The sequence below is a fragment of the Xenia sp. Carnegie-2017 genome, unplaced genomic scaffold, assembly GCF_021976095.1.
Source record: "Xenia sp. Carnegie-2017 unplaced genomic scaffold, XeniaSp_v1 HiC_scaffold_16, whole genome shotgun sequence".
NCBI classification, from domain to species: domain Eukaryota; kingdom Metazoa; phylum Cnidaria; class Anthozoa; order Malacalcyonacea; family Xeniidae; genus Xenia; species Xenia sp. Carnegie-2017.
Window position 1 is genome coordinate 9,781,303 of NW_025813469.1, and position 17,522 is coordinate 9,798,824.

Below are 17,522 nucleotides of genomic sequence, written 5' to 3' on the forward strand. Positions count from 1 at the left end.
ATTTGTCTAAAAAAGGGACACCAAGCAAACAAGTGTATAGTCACAAGAAAATGTCGACATTGTTCCGGGAGGCATCACCAATCTATTTGCAGCTATCCTGCTACCAACAGTCAGGGTGTCCAAAATGAAAAGCAATTGATAACACCTATCCACAGAAAGTATCAGAAGGTGTAAACTCTCCAACCACAACAGCTGTCACACGAACTGTCAAGGGAAGTGTTCTTTGCAGACAGCCAGAGCTCTCGTATCAAACGGATCAAAATCGGTTCCAGCACGAATTCTCTTTGACACTGGAAGCCAAAGGTCTTACATTCGAAGGTCACTTCAAGGCCGGTTAAGGTTAAATTCAATTGGTAAGGAGACACTTCAATTAAATACCTTTGGCCAAAGCAAGAGTAAACGAGAAAGCTGCGAAGTGTTCAAGGTGAGCATTGCAAACAAGAGTGGAGGTGAGGTAGTAGAGATTAAAGCAATCGCATTTCCAACAATATGTGCACCACTTCCTACAAGGATAAATATAGACGATTATCCACATCTCCATGGTTTAGAACTTGCAGACTTTGATTCTTCCGATAACAATGGTAGCTGTGATTCAATCGACATCTTGATAGGAGCTGATCATTATTGGGACGTAGTCACAGGTGATGTCGTACGAGAGAAAATGGTCCAACAGCGATGAGCAGCAAATTGGGATGGCTTTTGTCTGGATGGTCATCACAAAAATCAGACGAACATACTCTGAACAGCCTCATTTTAGCAGCCGACTGCCTTGATAATTCTACTGTCGTAACCGATAGGGATGAGCTAACAATATCATTGAAGCGTTTTGGGAAACTGAGAACGTTGGCATTGACTCCTTTGACTCAGAGAACTCAACCGAGGAACAAGATTTTGTGCGAAATATTCAATTCACTGGAACACGCTACGAAGTTGGTCTGCCGTGGAAAAATGATCATGTGCAAATTGATGACGATTACGAACTCTGTCATAATAGATTGAGATCATTGCATCGAAAACTGCTAAAGGATCCACAAAATCTTGAAGAATACAATAATGGTATTACTGAACAATTGGCAGCAGGAATAGTCGAAAGGGTTCCGGCATCTGATAAGGATTGTGGTAAAATTCACTATCTTCCCCATCATTGTGTCATACGAAAGGATAAGGTTACTACGAAGCTACGCGTTGTATATGATGGATCTGCTACGACGAACTTGCGCAAATTTTCACTAAACGATTGCTTACTGACCGGGCCGAACCTCATTCCACAAATCTTTGATTTGCTCGTCAAATTTCGACAAAACAAGATTGGGCTAGTTGCTGACATTGAGAAGGCATTCTTAATGATTGGAATTGACAAGGAAGATAGAGACATGCTTCGTTTTTTGTGGCTAAGGGACGCTAGGGATCCTCATTCAGAAGTATTAAAGCTAAGGTTTGTCGATTGGTTTTGGTCTACGACCTTCGCCAGCAATTCTAGGAGCTACTATCAACCATCATTTGAAGACACACAAGAAGCAGGAGCCAGAAACTGTTGAACACTTGAAAAATTCTCTGTATGTCGATGATTTTGTGTCCGGTGCTGAAACCGATGAAACCGCTTTGCAAATATACAAGGGAACAAAGCAGTTGATGGCCAAGGGTGGATTCAACTTGCGAAAATGGAACTCGAATTCCAGTAACGTAGTGAAGTCTATCGAAGCGTTAGAAGGTAAAGAATTTGAGCTTGATTAGTGACAAATCAAGCGTTACTCAAGATGATCAGTCCTTTACAAAGTCGACAATTGCAAAGAGTCACTGCTCACGGAACCCACTCAAGTCAAAGTACTAGGAATGGTGTGGGATACGGTGGAGGACACATTTCTATTCAATTTGACTGAAATAATCGAGTACGCCAATTCTTTACCTGTCACAAAGCGATCGTTGTTGAAATGGTCATCTAAAATCTTCGATCCCTTGGATTCTTGTCTCCTTTACGATAAGGCTCAAGATTCTGTTTCAAATCATGTGCTTGGATAGATTGGGATGGGACTGTGAACTGCATGGCAATCTACGTGAACAGTGGAACTTTTATTGTCAGAGTTAAAGTTTCTAAATGATGTTCGTGTACCGAGGTGCTATTATCTACTCCAACCGAAATACCTTACTACACAAGTTCATGGATTCAGTGATGCATCTGAAAGTGCAATTGGTGCTGTTGTCTATGTAAGAACAGTCTATGAGAATGGTACCATCGACGTGAAATTAATCGCTTCAAAGACAAAGGTCGCACCAGTGAAAAGCAAACGATTCCCCGTTTAGAGCTGGTGGCAGCGACTGTACTAGCGAAGTTAGTAGAGTCTTTGTTAAAGGCACTCAAGTGGAGTCTGGAAGTTTTTTATTGGGTTGATTCGATGACAGCACTCCACTGGATACGAAACGATCGAGCATGGAAACCATTCGTGCAGCATCGAGTGAACAAGATTCGAAGTATTTCGTTGACGGAATCTTGGAACTTTTGTCCTGGATCACTTAATCCTGCAGATTTACCCTCACGAGGTATTTCTGGGCAACTACTTTCGAATTCTTCCTTATGGTTCAATGGACCCAAATTCTTGGCAAGGGCGAAGAAGAGTGGCCAAAACGTCCAGTTGGCAACCTCTCACAAAGTGACGAAGTTCTGAGGAAATTGTGAAAGAGCATCCGAATGTCGTAAGATCACTAGTTTCGAATGAAATCGAACAACGAGCCATGCCAGATCTTAACAAAGCAATCGACATTACTCGTTATAGCTCCATGAAGAAACTTCTTCGAACAACTGCTTATGTAATGAGATTCATCAACATATTAAAGAAGATGCCACGGTGCGAGCGAACAACAAACAAACTCACAACCTCAGAAGAACTAAGCTCAGACGAAATAAGGAAGGTGCAGCTGCTGTGGATAAGGTCTATTCAACAACTATCCTTTGAAAAGGAAATACTATTCCTTCTGTCAAAGAATATGAATTCTTCAATACCCATTTACGTTAAACAATTTGGGCTATTTCTCGACGGTGATCACGTGCTGCGGTGCCGTGGGAGACTGAAGAATTCATTGCTGAATCTGGAGAGCAAAAATCCTGTATTGCTTCCAAAGGAATCAAGATTTGTGGAGTTATTAATATGCGAGGTTCACCACAATGTGAAGCACAGCGGGATTCGTGATACACTAACAACCATTAGAGAGTATTTTTGGATAATCCGTGGTCGAGAAGCAGTAAAGAAAATAGTCAGGAAATGTGTCGTTTGTCGTAAAGCCGAAGGTCTTCCTTATGGGGGAACGCCCCCTCCAGATCTTCCTGTTAGCAGAGTGTCGGATGATCCCCCTTTCACAAACGTAGGTTTGGACTTTGCCGGACCTTTGTTCTTACGAGAGAGTTGTGAAAGGAATAATTTGTCGGATAATCCAACAAAGGTGTATATTCTATTGTTTACGTGTGCGTCTACTAGAGCCATTCATCTGGAGCTCACTCCTTGCTTAAGCGTTCCAGCCTTTCTCCGCGCGTCCCGCAGATACGCTAGTCGACGAGCACTGCCAGCTCTTCTTATATCTGATAATGCTAAGACTTTCCGAGCTGCATGCTTAGAAATTCGCAAGCTATGTCGTTCTGAGGAAGTGTTACGCTATCTTGCAAACCATCAGATTACATGGCAATTTATCGTCGAAAAGGCCCCTTGGTGGGGAGGCTTCTGGGAACGTTTGATTCGAAGCGTGAAACGTCCGTTGCGAAAGGTAGTTGGTAGAACCAATCTAACCTACGACGAGTTGCATACTATTGTGGTTGAAATCGAGGGCGTAATAAATGCACGACCCCTAACCTACGTGTACGACGATGAAGAAGCTGTATCTCTTCCGCTAAGCCCGTCGCACTTGGTGTATGGAAGACGAATAACGACCATGCCAAACAGTGAGCACTTTGAAATTCAGAGCACTTATCAATCTTTGACGAGAAAGGCGAAACATCACAAAAATTTACTGCAACGTTTTACTCTTCAATGGAGAAACGAGTATCTTTTAGCCTTACGAGAGCAATACACTTCAAAATCAAGAGGTAATCAAAATCCCGAAATAGCAGTTGGAGATATCGTCATTATTCGCAACGATCAAACAAAACGTATCTTTTGGAAGGTGGCGAAGGTTGAACAATTGTTACAAGGTGGCGATGGAATTACACGAGCTGCACAAGTCAGAGTCCTTCGTGGAGACTCTAGTCATTCACACTTGTTGCGGCGTTCTATCAGGCAACTTATTCCAATCGAGGTTCATCAGAAGACATTAACGAAAGTAGAAAACGATAAGAAAGGCGAAAAGGAACAAGTCCTTCGTCCAACTGATCGACCACAACGCAGCGCGGGAATAACAGGACAATTGCGAAGATTGCAGAATACAAACAAGTTCTAAATAACTGTACATTCTTAGCTAAAAATAGTTTTGTTTTTTTTGTTTTGTTTGTTGACAACATTTTATTATGTCAACCCTGGGGAGTGTAAGAAAGATCAGAGTAGTAATTATAAATGCATAATAGAAGAAAAACATGTCAATCAAATGTCAGTGAAATATACATATCGATGGCGAACAATCTTGTTTCTATTTCGTACAAAGATTTATATTCCGAACGATCATTAAAAAAACACCTCCCCAAGTTGTAATTAAACAAACTATCTAATTTTTACGGAGATAAAACTCTCATTCGGAGTTTCATCTCCGGATCTCTGACTAAACGTTCTCCATCATCTTGTATAGTTTGGCGTCATTCTTTTAGGCCTTAAGACTTGCATTTCTCTCAATCATGCTCAAATTACGATTTCTTGTAACTCGTCAAATTGGGCATTATATTCAAATGATATTTGTATTTTTCTTATTGTTGCTTTTATTGCGCAAACAGATTATAGTTTAGTTTCCGGCAAACGGTAATCTGAAATTATCCATTTGCAATTGAGGTTTGTTGCTTCGAAAAAATCGAATTTAATACGTAGTCTTGCATTTGTATCTTTAAATTTGCATTGCCAGGAGCTGTATTCATGTTTTATTACAACTCTGTTGATAGCTTAATAGGCATATTCATGATTTATACTCACTTAAAATAATTACATTGCGTCACAAAAGTCACTTTGTTGTAATAGAAATACACTAAAAATCTTGCGGTACTTTACCTACAATAAAAAAGGCCTCCTGCCTTTAAAAACTGAACTGCTAACCGCAACGTAAGTAGTATAGTACATGGGGGTACGAGAGCACAAAAAGTGCTCTCATATCCCCCATGTACCATACTACTTTTAAACAGTGGGTAAAAACTATCTTTAACAAACAATTGTTTTCAAAGGGGGTATATAGATTCCATATTTTAAACGATAGATTGTAACCTCGAGATTTTTACTACGAAAAAAAAGCGATAATTTAACTCGAAAATTATCGCTTTTCGTGCAAAAATTTGCAAGTGGAAAACCGGCGTAATTACTACGAAAAAAAGCGTATAAGTATAGAACAAATGGTCTACAACTAAGGTTAGATAGCATTCAAGGTTCCGTTTGTACAATTAGTTTTTCATTTGTTGCTGTGTTGCCTTTTGTGAGCTGTTTTGAAAATTTAATACACGACCTGTTGATTAAATAAACGAGTTGAACAAAATACCGTCCATTTTTCCTACCCTTCTGATATAATTAACATAATTGATTTGATTTAAATCTGGTCTGAAATATTACAAAAAAACATTTACTGAATGAACTTTATTATTTTGAAAGATGTTAATTCGAGCTAAGCTGAGCTAAACTGAAGTCAAATGCATAATACTAATTTAAATGAAAGTACATCGTATGGAGCTTTTGTGACCGATTCTTGTGCATTTAATTGTTTCAAATGTAAATGGAATCATAGGGATGTATAAAGTAAGAGCAAAATGTTAATGCCTTTTCCTCCAGTGATAATATACATGAAAAATTTCACAATTCTGATTGGTTAAGAACATGGCAGCCTTTGAAAAACTCACTCGTGCATGTTTATGCCAAATTGCAATTGAAACCATGCTATTACATAAACAAATAGGGAAATTTATTTTTAATATTGAATATCCTTCCCCCTCCAGTGCTCTAGCTTGCTATACGCGACAACGAAAGAACATAATTGTACACTTTATTTATTTACAATACAACACTTATTGCTATGATTATCGGATGTGTCTACTAAAATTTTGTATATCTTAATGCAAGATAGTCATTTAGACACATGTAGATAATTGCCTGAGGTATATACAATACTGGAGTTTTGTATGCGACTTTGTACCTAGAGTTGTGAGTAACGTCAGCTGTAGCGTAGCCCGACATTTTACTCCTGCTATGCAAATGTTTTAGTGTTCACAGACTGTGAGAACAGTAGATTTCTAAAGAATGAATAATAATAATCTTTAAATATTTACGTAGCGAAATTAAATCTGCAAGCTGAATACGATCCTGAACGCCAATGCTACTGTCTTATTTTGAATTTAAAGTAATGTGACAATTTAATACTTTTTTAAGCATACAAATGGAAAAGTGTCTTGAACACATACCATGGAGCAGTTTTAACTGGTTTGGAAGAATAATACTTATTGTCTTTGGTTTAATTGGCTTTACCGTTTCTGGTATTGCATTAAATTTATAGGTGATAGTTCATTCAATTGTCATAATGAGATTATATCAAAGACGAAAGAAAGTTCTCTTTTAAAAACATTGAATCAAAATGTTTCAGACAATACAAAGATGGTTTAACTTTTAAGTTTGCTGCTTTTCTTATGGTAGTTTCTTTTGGCATTGTCTTAATCTGGAGTATACTCTATGGATATTATGTAAAGCGTCGAATTGAACATAATGATAAAGACAGTGCAATAAAAAACAGTGACGAACAAAGTGAACCTCTACATTTGGAATATAGCGAAGGAACTCATCAATCTAATAAAGTTGCCTTTAATTTTTCTTCATTTGCATTTACATCATTCATTTGCTGGTTCGCTTAATATATTGTCTGTCTTTGTTGGATTACTTTTCTCTTCGAAGTTTCCCGTCGAATACACCTGTAAAGACGTCCAACTAAGAAATTTCCTTGTTAAATCATACCATTTCTACCGTTGATTGTGAAAATCCCAACGCTGATAATAGTGAAGCCTTAATTATACTTGTTTTATGTGTCAATTTAATTGTAATAACACTAACCATCTTAGAGCTGTTTTATTTGACGTATAAGGCTTGGACCGATAAATCGTTTAAAAAACAGGATAAGTTTAGAGTTTACTTGAATTTTGTACTAATTCAAGAACCTAAAATATCGTTGGAAAATAAAGGCGAATGTATAAATTCGTTGGAAGAAAATAAAGGCGAATGTATAAATCGTTGGAAAATAAAGGCGAATGTACAAAATCGTTGAAAGAAAATAAGAACGAATGTAAAACATCGTGGGAAGAAAATAAAACAAAAGTACAAAATTGCTGAAAGAAAATAAAACGATCTTTACTCCAGCAGTGTGTTTAAAATACACGACAACTTTGGTGGTGAGATGACAGAGTGGCGAAATCTTGATAATATTTATGTCAACGTCATACTACAAGCTGAAAGACAATTAAAGAATGCTTTTCCAGAAACTTTTAATCGGCATGAAATCTTTCATTCTTACCTTGAAATGAGAAATGATGCAAAAAAACTAACAAGAGTAACTGAGATTTTTAAGCCAATCCTAGGTGAACAGAGCACGTCGTATCCAAGATCTATTTTAGTCATTGGAAGGCCGGGAATTGGTAAAACTATGCTGACTAAAAAACTTCTATACGAATGGAAAAATAATCGAGATGAATTTTGGCAAGATAAACTTCTTATTTTAGTGAAATGTCGTGATCTTGAAACTTGCGAAATTACTCTCGAAGAAATGTTAAGCGGTGTGATGGACTAAAAGATAAACATTATTCTCAAGTTTACCAATTCATAATCACTTATCCAAAACAAACTGTCATTATAATCGACGGACTCGATGAATTATTTTTAAATCGTTCAGAATTCCATGAAACAAAGAGGCCTGTATTTGAACTAATAAAAAGTTAGTTCAAGGTGAAACACTGTCTGATGCCATTGTTCTGTAACATCACGACCCACAGCTGAACATGTATATGGATGTTTAAACTTTACAGGACTGTGGAAATCTTGGGCTTTTGAAGATCAGATTAAAGAATATGTTGACAAGTTTTGTGATAAAGACAAGAATACAGCGAAAAGCATTTATGAGCACATAGATACTTCTCTTGAACTTAAAAGTTTGTGTTATATTCCTGTGAATAGTTACATTGTTTGTCTGACCCTAAAAGAGAAGCTTGACATGTAAGGCTGAAGATATACCAAAGACCATCACTGAGTTATACAATAGAGCAATCAAAGTCTTGCTGTGGAAGCATCATCCACTTGCACATCAGGTGAAATACCTAGAGAAACTGATTATCTGATAACTCCTTTGCCGCCCAAGCTTAAGAAAGATATTGACAAAATAAAAGATATTGCAGTTAGTGGAATTAACGAAGGAAATTTGATTTTTGAAAAAAGTAGTAATACTGATTTTCATGAGGTAGCAAATTGCGGTATATTTCACCGTATACCAGATGCAAAACGCTTCCTGTACTGTTTCCTACATTTGACTATTCAAGAGTTTCTGGCTGCGCAATGTATTGTAGACGAATGGAGCAAAATTCCACAGTTTTTGGATAAGAAAACGTTACCCCAAATGGCATTGGTGATACAGTTTGTGGCTGGTTTAGTTGGAGACATGAAGAGATCTGGCAGCATCAAGGATACTAAAACTTTAGAAGATGTTGAAAAACGGTAGGGTCTTTATTTTCGTTTCTAGTGTAGTTTAGGTTATTGTTTTCTTTGAGTTTTGTTTACACAGTTTTTAGTCCTGCTGCATAGGAATCGCAGGAACACTAACTACGTTTACTACAAATGAATGTTTTATGCAGTGCGGTCCTGATTTTTTCAGGTTCCTGAGACGATTGCTTAAATTGTCCAGCAAAGTGCGAAGATCATATCTTCATTTAATTACGTTTACTACATATGCACAAAGTTGTTGCGTGATTGTTATAAGAAATTGCCGCAGTTTTATATAAAGTTGGCGTGTATTTATGTAAGACATAACCAGGGGCGTATCTACGATTTTTCAAACATCAGTCATAAAACGTCAGAGGCACTTTACCTGGGGAGCGGTTCGACACAATCTCCCTGGGAAATTTTGAATTTTAGAGCCTTAAAATGCCATTTTCAGCGTTTTAGAGCAATACAACATGCATTCTGTGGGCATTGTTTTGCGTAAAAACAACACATTTTCTTACGATACTTGAATGTTTTGCCAAATATTTAAGCTCATTATTATGCCAAATATATGGCTCATTAGCATGTCTAGGAACGTAAAATTCATTTTACAATAATGCTATTCAAAAACAGATATAGTCTTTAAAAATTTCTACCAAGTTATCAGGCATAGACCACCGTAGAGACCCCCATTTAAATCTCTATGTAATGAGTTTAGATAGAAATTTGGTACTACAAGTGACAATTCATAGATATAGAAAAGCTCAGACTTCAAACCATGCAAGTTTATTGTAACCCTTTACCCATCTCCACATCAGTGCCAGCAAATTCACCTTTTGAGAAAAAACTTAAAATTTTTGTCTGCCAAAGATTAAGAAAAAATTATCACAGTGAAAATTTGCAATTAAGGACAGCTTAATGCCATTAATGTTTATTAGGCATTTCACTTGACTATTATCTTCTGTAAGTATTACATGCAAGGTGTATTATTGCAATCACTAGTAGCATGTACTATATTGCAATCATACATGAATGTGAAAATTGGTTCATGTTTCATGCTTACTGGTTATGATAAATATCTTTTCATATAATCAAAGCCCGTTTAAGGGTAAATCTGAAATAATTTAGTTTAGAAATTATAATGATCATCAGATAAATTACCTAGTGATCATGAAAAATACTTTGCTGTTTGTCAAATTTCAAAGTTTATCTGCACACATAAGAAGACATTTTACTTTATAGAAAATGCTTTTCATACATCAATAGCCCTTTGGAATTTATGGCAAACAATCTGGTATGAGCCGTAGATTAACACACCTTGACATCTATACATGAGGTGTTCAGTTAGAAAAGGGACAATATGTGACATGGGACAACATTTCATGTATGTGAAATACTGAGGTTTAATACCATTCCAGTCAAATTGTCAAAATAAAAAGCTTCATGGATCAGAAGACTCAAAATCACAGGTTATAGTAAACAGCATCTCATGTAATCAATGTTAGTTTTCTCAAATCTTAAACAATGTGTAGTATAAGTGTCCAATGATTGAATGATTAATGATCATAAACTGAAAAGCCCCAAACATTTGTTTATGATAAAGTAAATAATAGTATGGTGCCTTATGGCTACAGATTTTTGTTCATTGAAATATATTTGGGAATGTAGGATTTCGCTACATATAACGGCCACGATTCCCCAAGCACTAAAGAAATCATAGCTAAAAGTCCTTTGGCAACAACAAGTTTAGAAGCCTCAATCTGCTTACCATACGCCATATTGACATAAATCGCATCACACACTCGCATAAATTGACTTTGATATATTACATTCATGTACACACTTCACTTGTCCTTTACTTCCAATTTTGATGTAAATTTCTGCTGATAAAACTCAAAACAATGTTGGCTTCTTTTGAGCATCATTGACTGAAATGTCGTTCCTGAGATCTTCTTTGCCAAGCATTTACAATTTATCCATAAATTTTTAACCTTGAACAAATTCACAATTTGGACAACAGCATTAGTACAATACTTTATTTGAGAACAACATGTAAATACATCATTATTATTAAGAAAACCCAGAGCTTAGCCTACATCAAGGGTCCCCTATTTATGTAAAAAATCATACAAAACTAGTTAATAAAAATAATAAATAAAAAATAAATAGTAAATAATAAAAAATGCATTCATGTCAATATATGAATTTGTAAAATATTTCCATAAATTCCATCAGATTGTAGTTTAGTTTCTATCATGCTTAAGAAATTGTTATGAAACGATCAAACAATCAATTCAGACAGTGAGCTTGACTATATTAGTTCAGTTGGCTATCAGTCGAAATCGGTCAATTCACTCACATTAAGACAAAATTTCAACCAACTAATTACACGATAGCAATTGGACTCCCTTTAGGTCCGTCCACCCGCTTATCGGTCGAGATTATTCCAGATCGTCCACTGATCTGGCTATTAACCAATGGAATGGCTTAAATAAGCGTTCTTAAATTCCATTATCGGTCGAACCAGTCGAGCCACCCCGCTTATCAGTCAGCTGGTTAATATAATTCTAGATGTGTTTTTATATACTGATCTGTTTACTAAAGTTGTATTTGTATAAGTTTTCATACATAAAACAGAATTTTGACGATAAAATCAAACGATTGCAGAACGAAAATTTAATAATCAAAAAAATTGGAATGATTAAATTTGATAAATAATTTTTGAACTATAAACATCATTCGCGCGACTGATTTGACATATCCTACATCCGCCCCTGGGAATAACTTTATGTTCTTCTGAAAAATGTTGTTATAGTTTTAAAAATGTCCCTGATTTTTATAAGAGCTCTGTCTGAGTAAAACAAAGTTGTTGCCTTTTTTTACAAAATTTGCTATTTGACTCTAGCGCTGTTATCATTGACGCCGCAACCTAAAAGAAGTATAAAGGCTAAGGCCTCTTACTTAATTTATAGCGAGGGGTGCATAATTTGTAACAACTGTTGTGTATTATTTAAGCCACACAACGCTTTAGCCGAATTATGGAGAAGTAATAGGCATGTGGCAAATAACGATCTTGACGACCAGGACAAGGCTCTTACATTGAACTAGATATATGTAATATTTATACTATCATACATTAGTGTTATTCAGTTATAAATATTTTTTATGAATGATGCAATTACAGGCTAGATCATAATTTTGTTATATGATGATATAGACCAATGTGTTCAATTCATGAGGTTTAGCAGTTAAGCAAGTAGTGTGTAAAATAGAATTACTTGATTGTTAGCAATCTACATGTATATCAAATAATCAATTGACTAGCTAAATTGCTTTTTTTATTTCTGTACATAGTTCGGCAACCATTTTAGTTGTAATGTTTGATATTTCACTTTATACGTAAATACGTAATCAGAACTAAAGCAATACACAAAGAGCACAGACGTACCTCAGCATTTTTTTGCTACAATATATGGAAATGATTGATATACTTAGTGCTTTCATCACAAGAGAGTGATTAGGCAAGTGGCATCTGCACTTACAATTTCTTGAAGCAGCAGAGTGCAATCTGTACGTTAAACATGCACGTTTATACCTTCATTCAGTGAATTGTGTAGAGCAAGATAGACCTGAAGTCTAAGAAGGCTTTATTCAGGGCTCCATATTGCCAGCCGAATTAATAGATGGGCAGGACTATAGACATACCTTATCATCGAATAAATGTTGATGCGTAATTTAAAGGCCAGCGGCGATTTATTTTGGGGAGAGGTATGACCGAGCATCAACTGCTTACATGGCTTCTGGCGATGCCTGCTACTGCTGAAGTCAGTCGGTTAATGCAAGAATACACAGGTGTTAACTATAGCTCTGGTGAACAGGATAAGGATGTTACTCATGCAAGAAAAAGAGAGACAAAAGGATACTCTGAAAATCTTTACTGTCCTTCAAAGCACAACCCATTTCTCAAGACCCACAATTAAGAATTAAATATCATATTGGAGTCAATGGACAAAGGCAAAGACTGTGGGAAAAGACTCTTTCATTAATGAAGAATACGTCGCCTTTCGAGTACCAGTTCAAAGGAAAAGCCATGTTATAACTTTGGCAACAAATCTCCTGTAAAGATAGGTGACATGCAAGTGCAAACCGATCTCCTATCACTCTTATGCTATGAACTGTGTACGTATCCTCCTTTTTGATTCTTTGATGCTATTGCAACCTAACAAGCCTGTTTTCGGTGATGCCAGTTGGTCTAGACTTTCTAATAAACCAAGTCAAAGCCAGGTAGTGAAAAAGACTGCCAATATGTTTTAAACAGGTGAGCACTTTTTGCACAGACTACCATGGCCATCTCCCTGGTCTGCAATTAACAGAGAAGTACGTCTTTATATTGTCATTACGTAGCAAAACATAATGAAAAGCTAATATTGTAATTAACGGGTTTAGACAGCACATATACCAAGCAGATAACGCAAAAGAGGAGGCCATTAGGAAAGACAGCTCCAATGATATCCTTCAGTAATAAAGGCTAGTTTCAAGACAGATCTCTTCCTATCAAACCAAAAGCACAAGCAGATAGTTCTTTCAGTTGCTATCTAAAAGAACATGGTTGCAAGATGCATCATGCAAATGGTGACGCTGATTTACTAATTGTGAAAACAACAATTGAGTGTGCTAAATCAAAATCTACTTGTTGGAGATGATACACACCTCCTATATTCTTATCTTCTACGTTGAATTTGATTTGCTTTACATTTACAAGTGCATTTTCATGCACTTGTCATACTGTACAATGGAAAAGTAGGACAGAGTATAGACTATCTGCGAATTACCGGACTAAACGTTGTGCCTGCTGTGTTAACATAACTTGTTTAATAAATCATTGCTTCCGATTTTTAGCCCGTTAATTTCAAACAAGTAAAGATGAGGATTTTTTATCATTTTTATTTCAAATGCATTTAGCAGATGTAAATTGCGATGTTTAAAACGGGCCTTGAATTATTGCACTAACAAATCATATTCTTGTCTTGCAACATTAGCTACAAAGTCTACGACCTTTTCTTGAAAAAAAAAATGCTTGAAAATAATATTTGTGTTTTAAATTTGTAGATTTAAAAGTTGGTTTCAAACATATTTTCCCTCCGTGGAAATCAAGTCCTTGGTTTTCTTGGAGTAAAGTGCCTATACGAATTGCAGGACAAAGATGTCATGAGGTCAGCTCGTACGGAGTTAGAATTTTTCTCAAAAACGCAGATTCTTGGCGTTTCTTTTTGTTGATTCAAACGCATTGTTTGAATTTCTTTCTGAATTTGAACACATAAAAGATCTTTATTTTAAAGATTGCAAGTTTCTTGATAATCATAGCTCTCTTCCATTAAAAACTATTTGTTAAATAAAGGAGCGAAAATTTGATTAGCTTAAATTTTTCCAGTAGTACTTTCGGCAATTATTTTGGGAAGAATCTAAGTGAAGGTTTGAAAAGTGAGAATTGTAAATTTACTAAGTTGGCAATGAAAGACAGCATTATAGGTGATGAATGTGCTAAATATCTTAGTGAAGCATTGAAAAGTGAGAATTGTAAACTTACTATGTTAGACATGTTTAAAAGCAATTTAGGTGATGAAGGTGCTAAATATCTTAGTGAAGCATTGAAAAGTGAGAATTGTATACTTACTGTATTGTATCTTGGTTATAACAAAATAGGTGTTGAAGGTGCTAAATATCTCAGTGAATCATTGAAAAGTGAGAATTGTAAACTTACTAAGTTGGTAATGAGTGGCAACAATATTGGTGATGAAAGTACTAAATATCTTAGTGAAGCATTGAAAAGTGAGAATTGTAAACTTTCTAAATTGGTAATGAGTTGCCACAATATAGATGATGAAGGTGCTAAATATCTTAGTGAAGCATTGAAAAGTGAGAATTGTAAACTTACTAATTTGGTAATGAGTGGCAGCAATTTCAGTGATGAAGGTGCTAAATATCTTAGTGAAGCCTTGAAAAGTGAGAATTGTAAACTTACTAATTTGGCAATGTGTTGCAGCAATATGGGTGATGAAGGTGCTAAATATCTTAGTGAAGCATTGAGAAGTGAGAATTGTAAACTTACTAAGTTGGTAATGGGAGGCAGCAATATGGATAATGAAGGTGCTAAATATCTTAGTGAAGCATTGAAAAGTGAAAATTGTAAACTTACTTGTTGGTAATGAAAGGCAGCAATTTGGGTTATGAAGGTGCTATATATCTTGGAGAAGCATTGAAAAGTGAGAATTGTAGTCTTACTGAATTGTATCTTTATTATAACAAATTCGGTGATGAAACTGCTAAATATCTTCGTGGAGCTTTGAAAAGTGAGAATTGTAGACTTATTAAATTACATTTTAACCCTTTGAACAGGAGCGGCCGTTATTCCGGCCACAAAATATCATCGTCCAACGGGTGAGCGGCCGGAAAAGTGGCCGCCACACCTTTCTGTTACTAAGCAGCCAAAACACCAATCATTTCGTCGATATTTAAGCTAATACTGCAGTACAAATGTCCAGCAGGCACTCCTCTCTACTTTGCATAAAAACTTCATGTAAAGAAAGCACTATTTTGGCATAATAAATTCATATGAAAATGGCGTTCAGTAGTGTTACACATCGCCATGTTGTGGCAGAGGAAGTTTTAGAATCACTTCTCTATTCCGACAATGAAGGTTTTGAAAATACCTGAGAGCAAAGAAGTCAAACCCAAACCAAAGTGACAGTGTTCTACCAAAAAGGAAAAAAACTATGTTCTGCTGTAAATTTTGCCAGGAATTTTATGTATAGGAAATCCGGAAGAAAACTGCTGGTATGACTGGCATAATAAAGTTCAATACTGGCGCTAAAATGTTAGTTCTATATATACAAATAGTCTAAGATAACCATATTTGAGGTAAATAGATGAAAAACATATTCAAACAACTCTAACTGTCGGCTTCAATTATTTCATATTTTCCTTCTGGGAGCTCAGTCTGTGAAGTCAGTCATATGTTGGGAGTGCAGTGTTCAAAGGGTTAATGTTAAAAATATAGGTGATTAAGGTTTCAAATATCTTAGTTAAGTATTGGAAAAGGAGAAGTGTGAACTTATTGAAATGTACTTTGACTCGGATTCGAGCTCTGATTCGTAATGCATATCTATAAGCATTCCACTTCCTGATTTAAAGTTTGTTATTTAAACTTTCATATGTTTTATGAAAAAAGTAAGTGAAAAATTTATTCATCTTGGGACTTTCCTTTCATATAAACGTTCTTTGATTGAAAAACAATTTTGAAATAAGTCTAATTAACTATATTTTACTCAGCTATTTATTAATTCATTGTTTAGAATAAAAGTATACTTTGATTTGTAAATATATATTGTTAGTTTATGTTTTTTAATAAAGTAAATTTTTGAACCTGAGTATTGTTACATGTTTGTAAATTATGATCGTCCAGGTTAATAAAGTCTGGAGAAGGACTGTTTTTGTTGTTGTTGACTGACGTTTCGACAACCTTAGCGGTAGTCATCTTCAGAGTCAAAAAGTCATAAATTCCCAATCATAAATCCCGACCATATAAATTCATAATAATTCCCAACCAAAAAAATCATAAATTCCCAATTACATTTTTGACTCTGAAGATGACTAACGCTGAGGTAGTCGAAACGTCAGTCAACAACAACAAAAACAGTCCTTCTCAGGACTTTATTAGCCTGGGCGATCATCATTTACAAACATGTATTTTTTAATATTGCTTATTATTTAATTGTTTTCTTAAAAATACAACGTTTGCTGTAAACAGTAAAAAGTGTAACAAACAATGAGAAACCTCAACGATTTTCTCACTATTTGCTTATTTTATGAAATCTAAATAATAAACATGAACAAACGAATGTATTGAGTAAAAAATCCTTTTGAATCAAAATTTTTGTAAACGAATTCCGACTGTTAACCATACAAACGCAAATTTGTGACATAAAATTATTCGAAAAGTGGAAAGTTTAAGACAAAACTCTTTAAGGTCACTCATTGTACTAAAATGTAGTTTTTATACATTTCTACATAAGACTGACGATAAAACTTTTCTACAAAAGTATTTATCTTTTATATATGTTTATTGCATGTGCATATTATAAGAAAACCGAAATATATATAGTGTTTTAAATTTTTATTTTGTTGTCGTTTTTCTTGTCTTAAAAACAAATAATGACAGCATTTTTAATAAAATATTAAAAACAAGTTTTCCGGAAAGTATGGCCTCAAATCAATGCTCAGATAATCTGAATTCGATGTCTGAATGCGTATCTGATTCGATTTCGGAATCCTTGGGTTATGTAGAGCATTTAAACGACTTCGCATATGACGATGAACCGCTCGCAGGAGATGGTGATGAAGTGCATACTCCAGATGATCCTGATGGAATTCTCCCTGCGACATTAGAACAACGAAGTGATGGCGTAATTCCACTCGGTGAATGGTAAGTTGTTGTTTTCTCCTGTTTGTAATATACATAAAGTTACTTTATAAACCACAATGCTCCCACGTTTCAGGTGTAATTGTCAATGCTGTCATACCGATTTGTTAGAAGGCGCATTAGAGTACAGATGCTGTAAGGAAATAGGACCAGCTTTGCAGAAATTGACATTCGATGGCAGCATTAAGAAAATATCATGCATAACA

At 35.5% G+C, this 17,522-nt stretch overlaps 1 protein-coding gene across 1 annotated transcript in view; it reads right to left on the reverse strand.

Annotated features, from left to right (window-relative positions):
• The window catches only part of LOC124436025 (DNA topoisomerase 1-like), a 93,193-nt gene that overhangs the window by 63,762 nt on the left and 11,909 nt on the right, over positions 1-17,522 (reverse strand).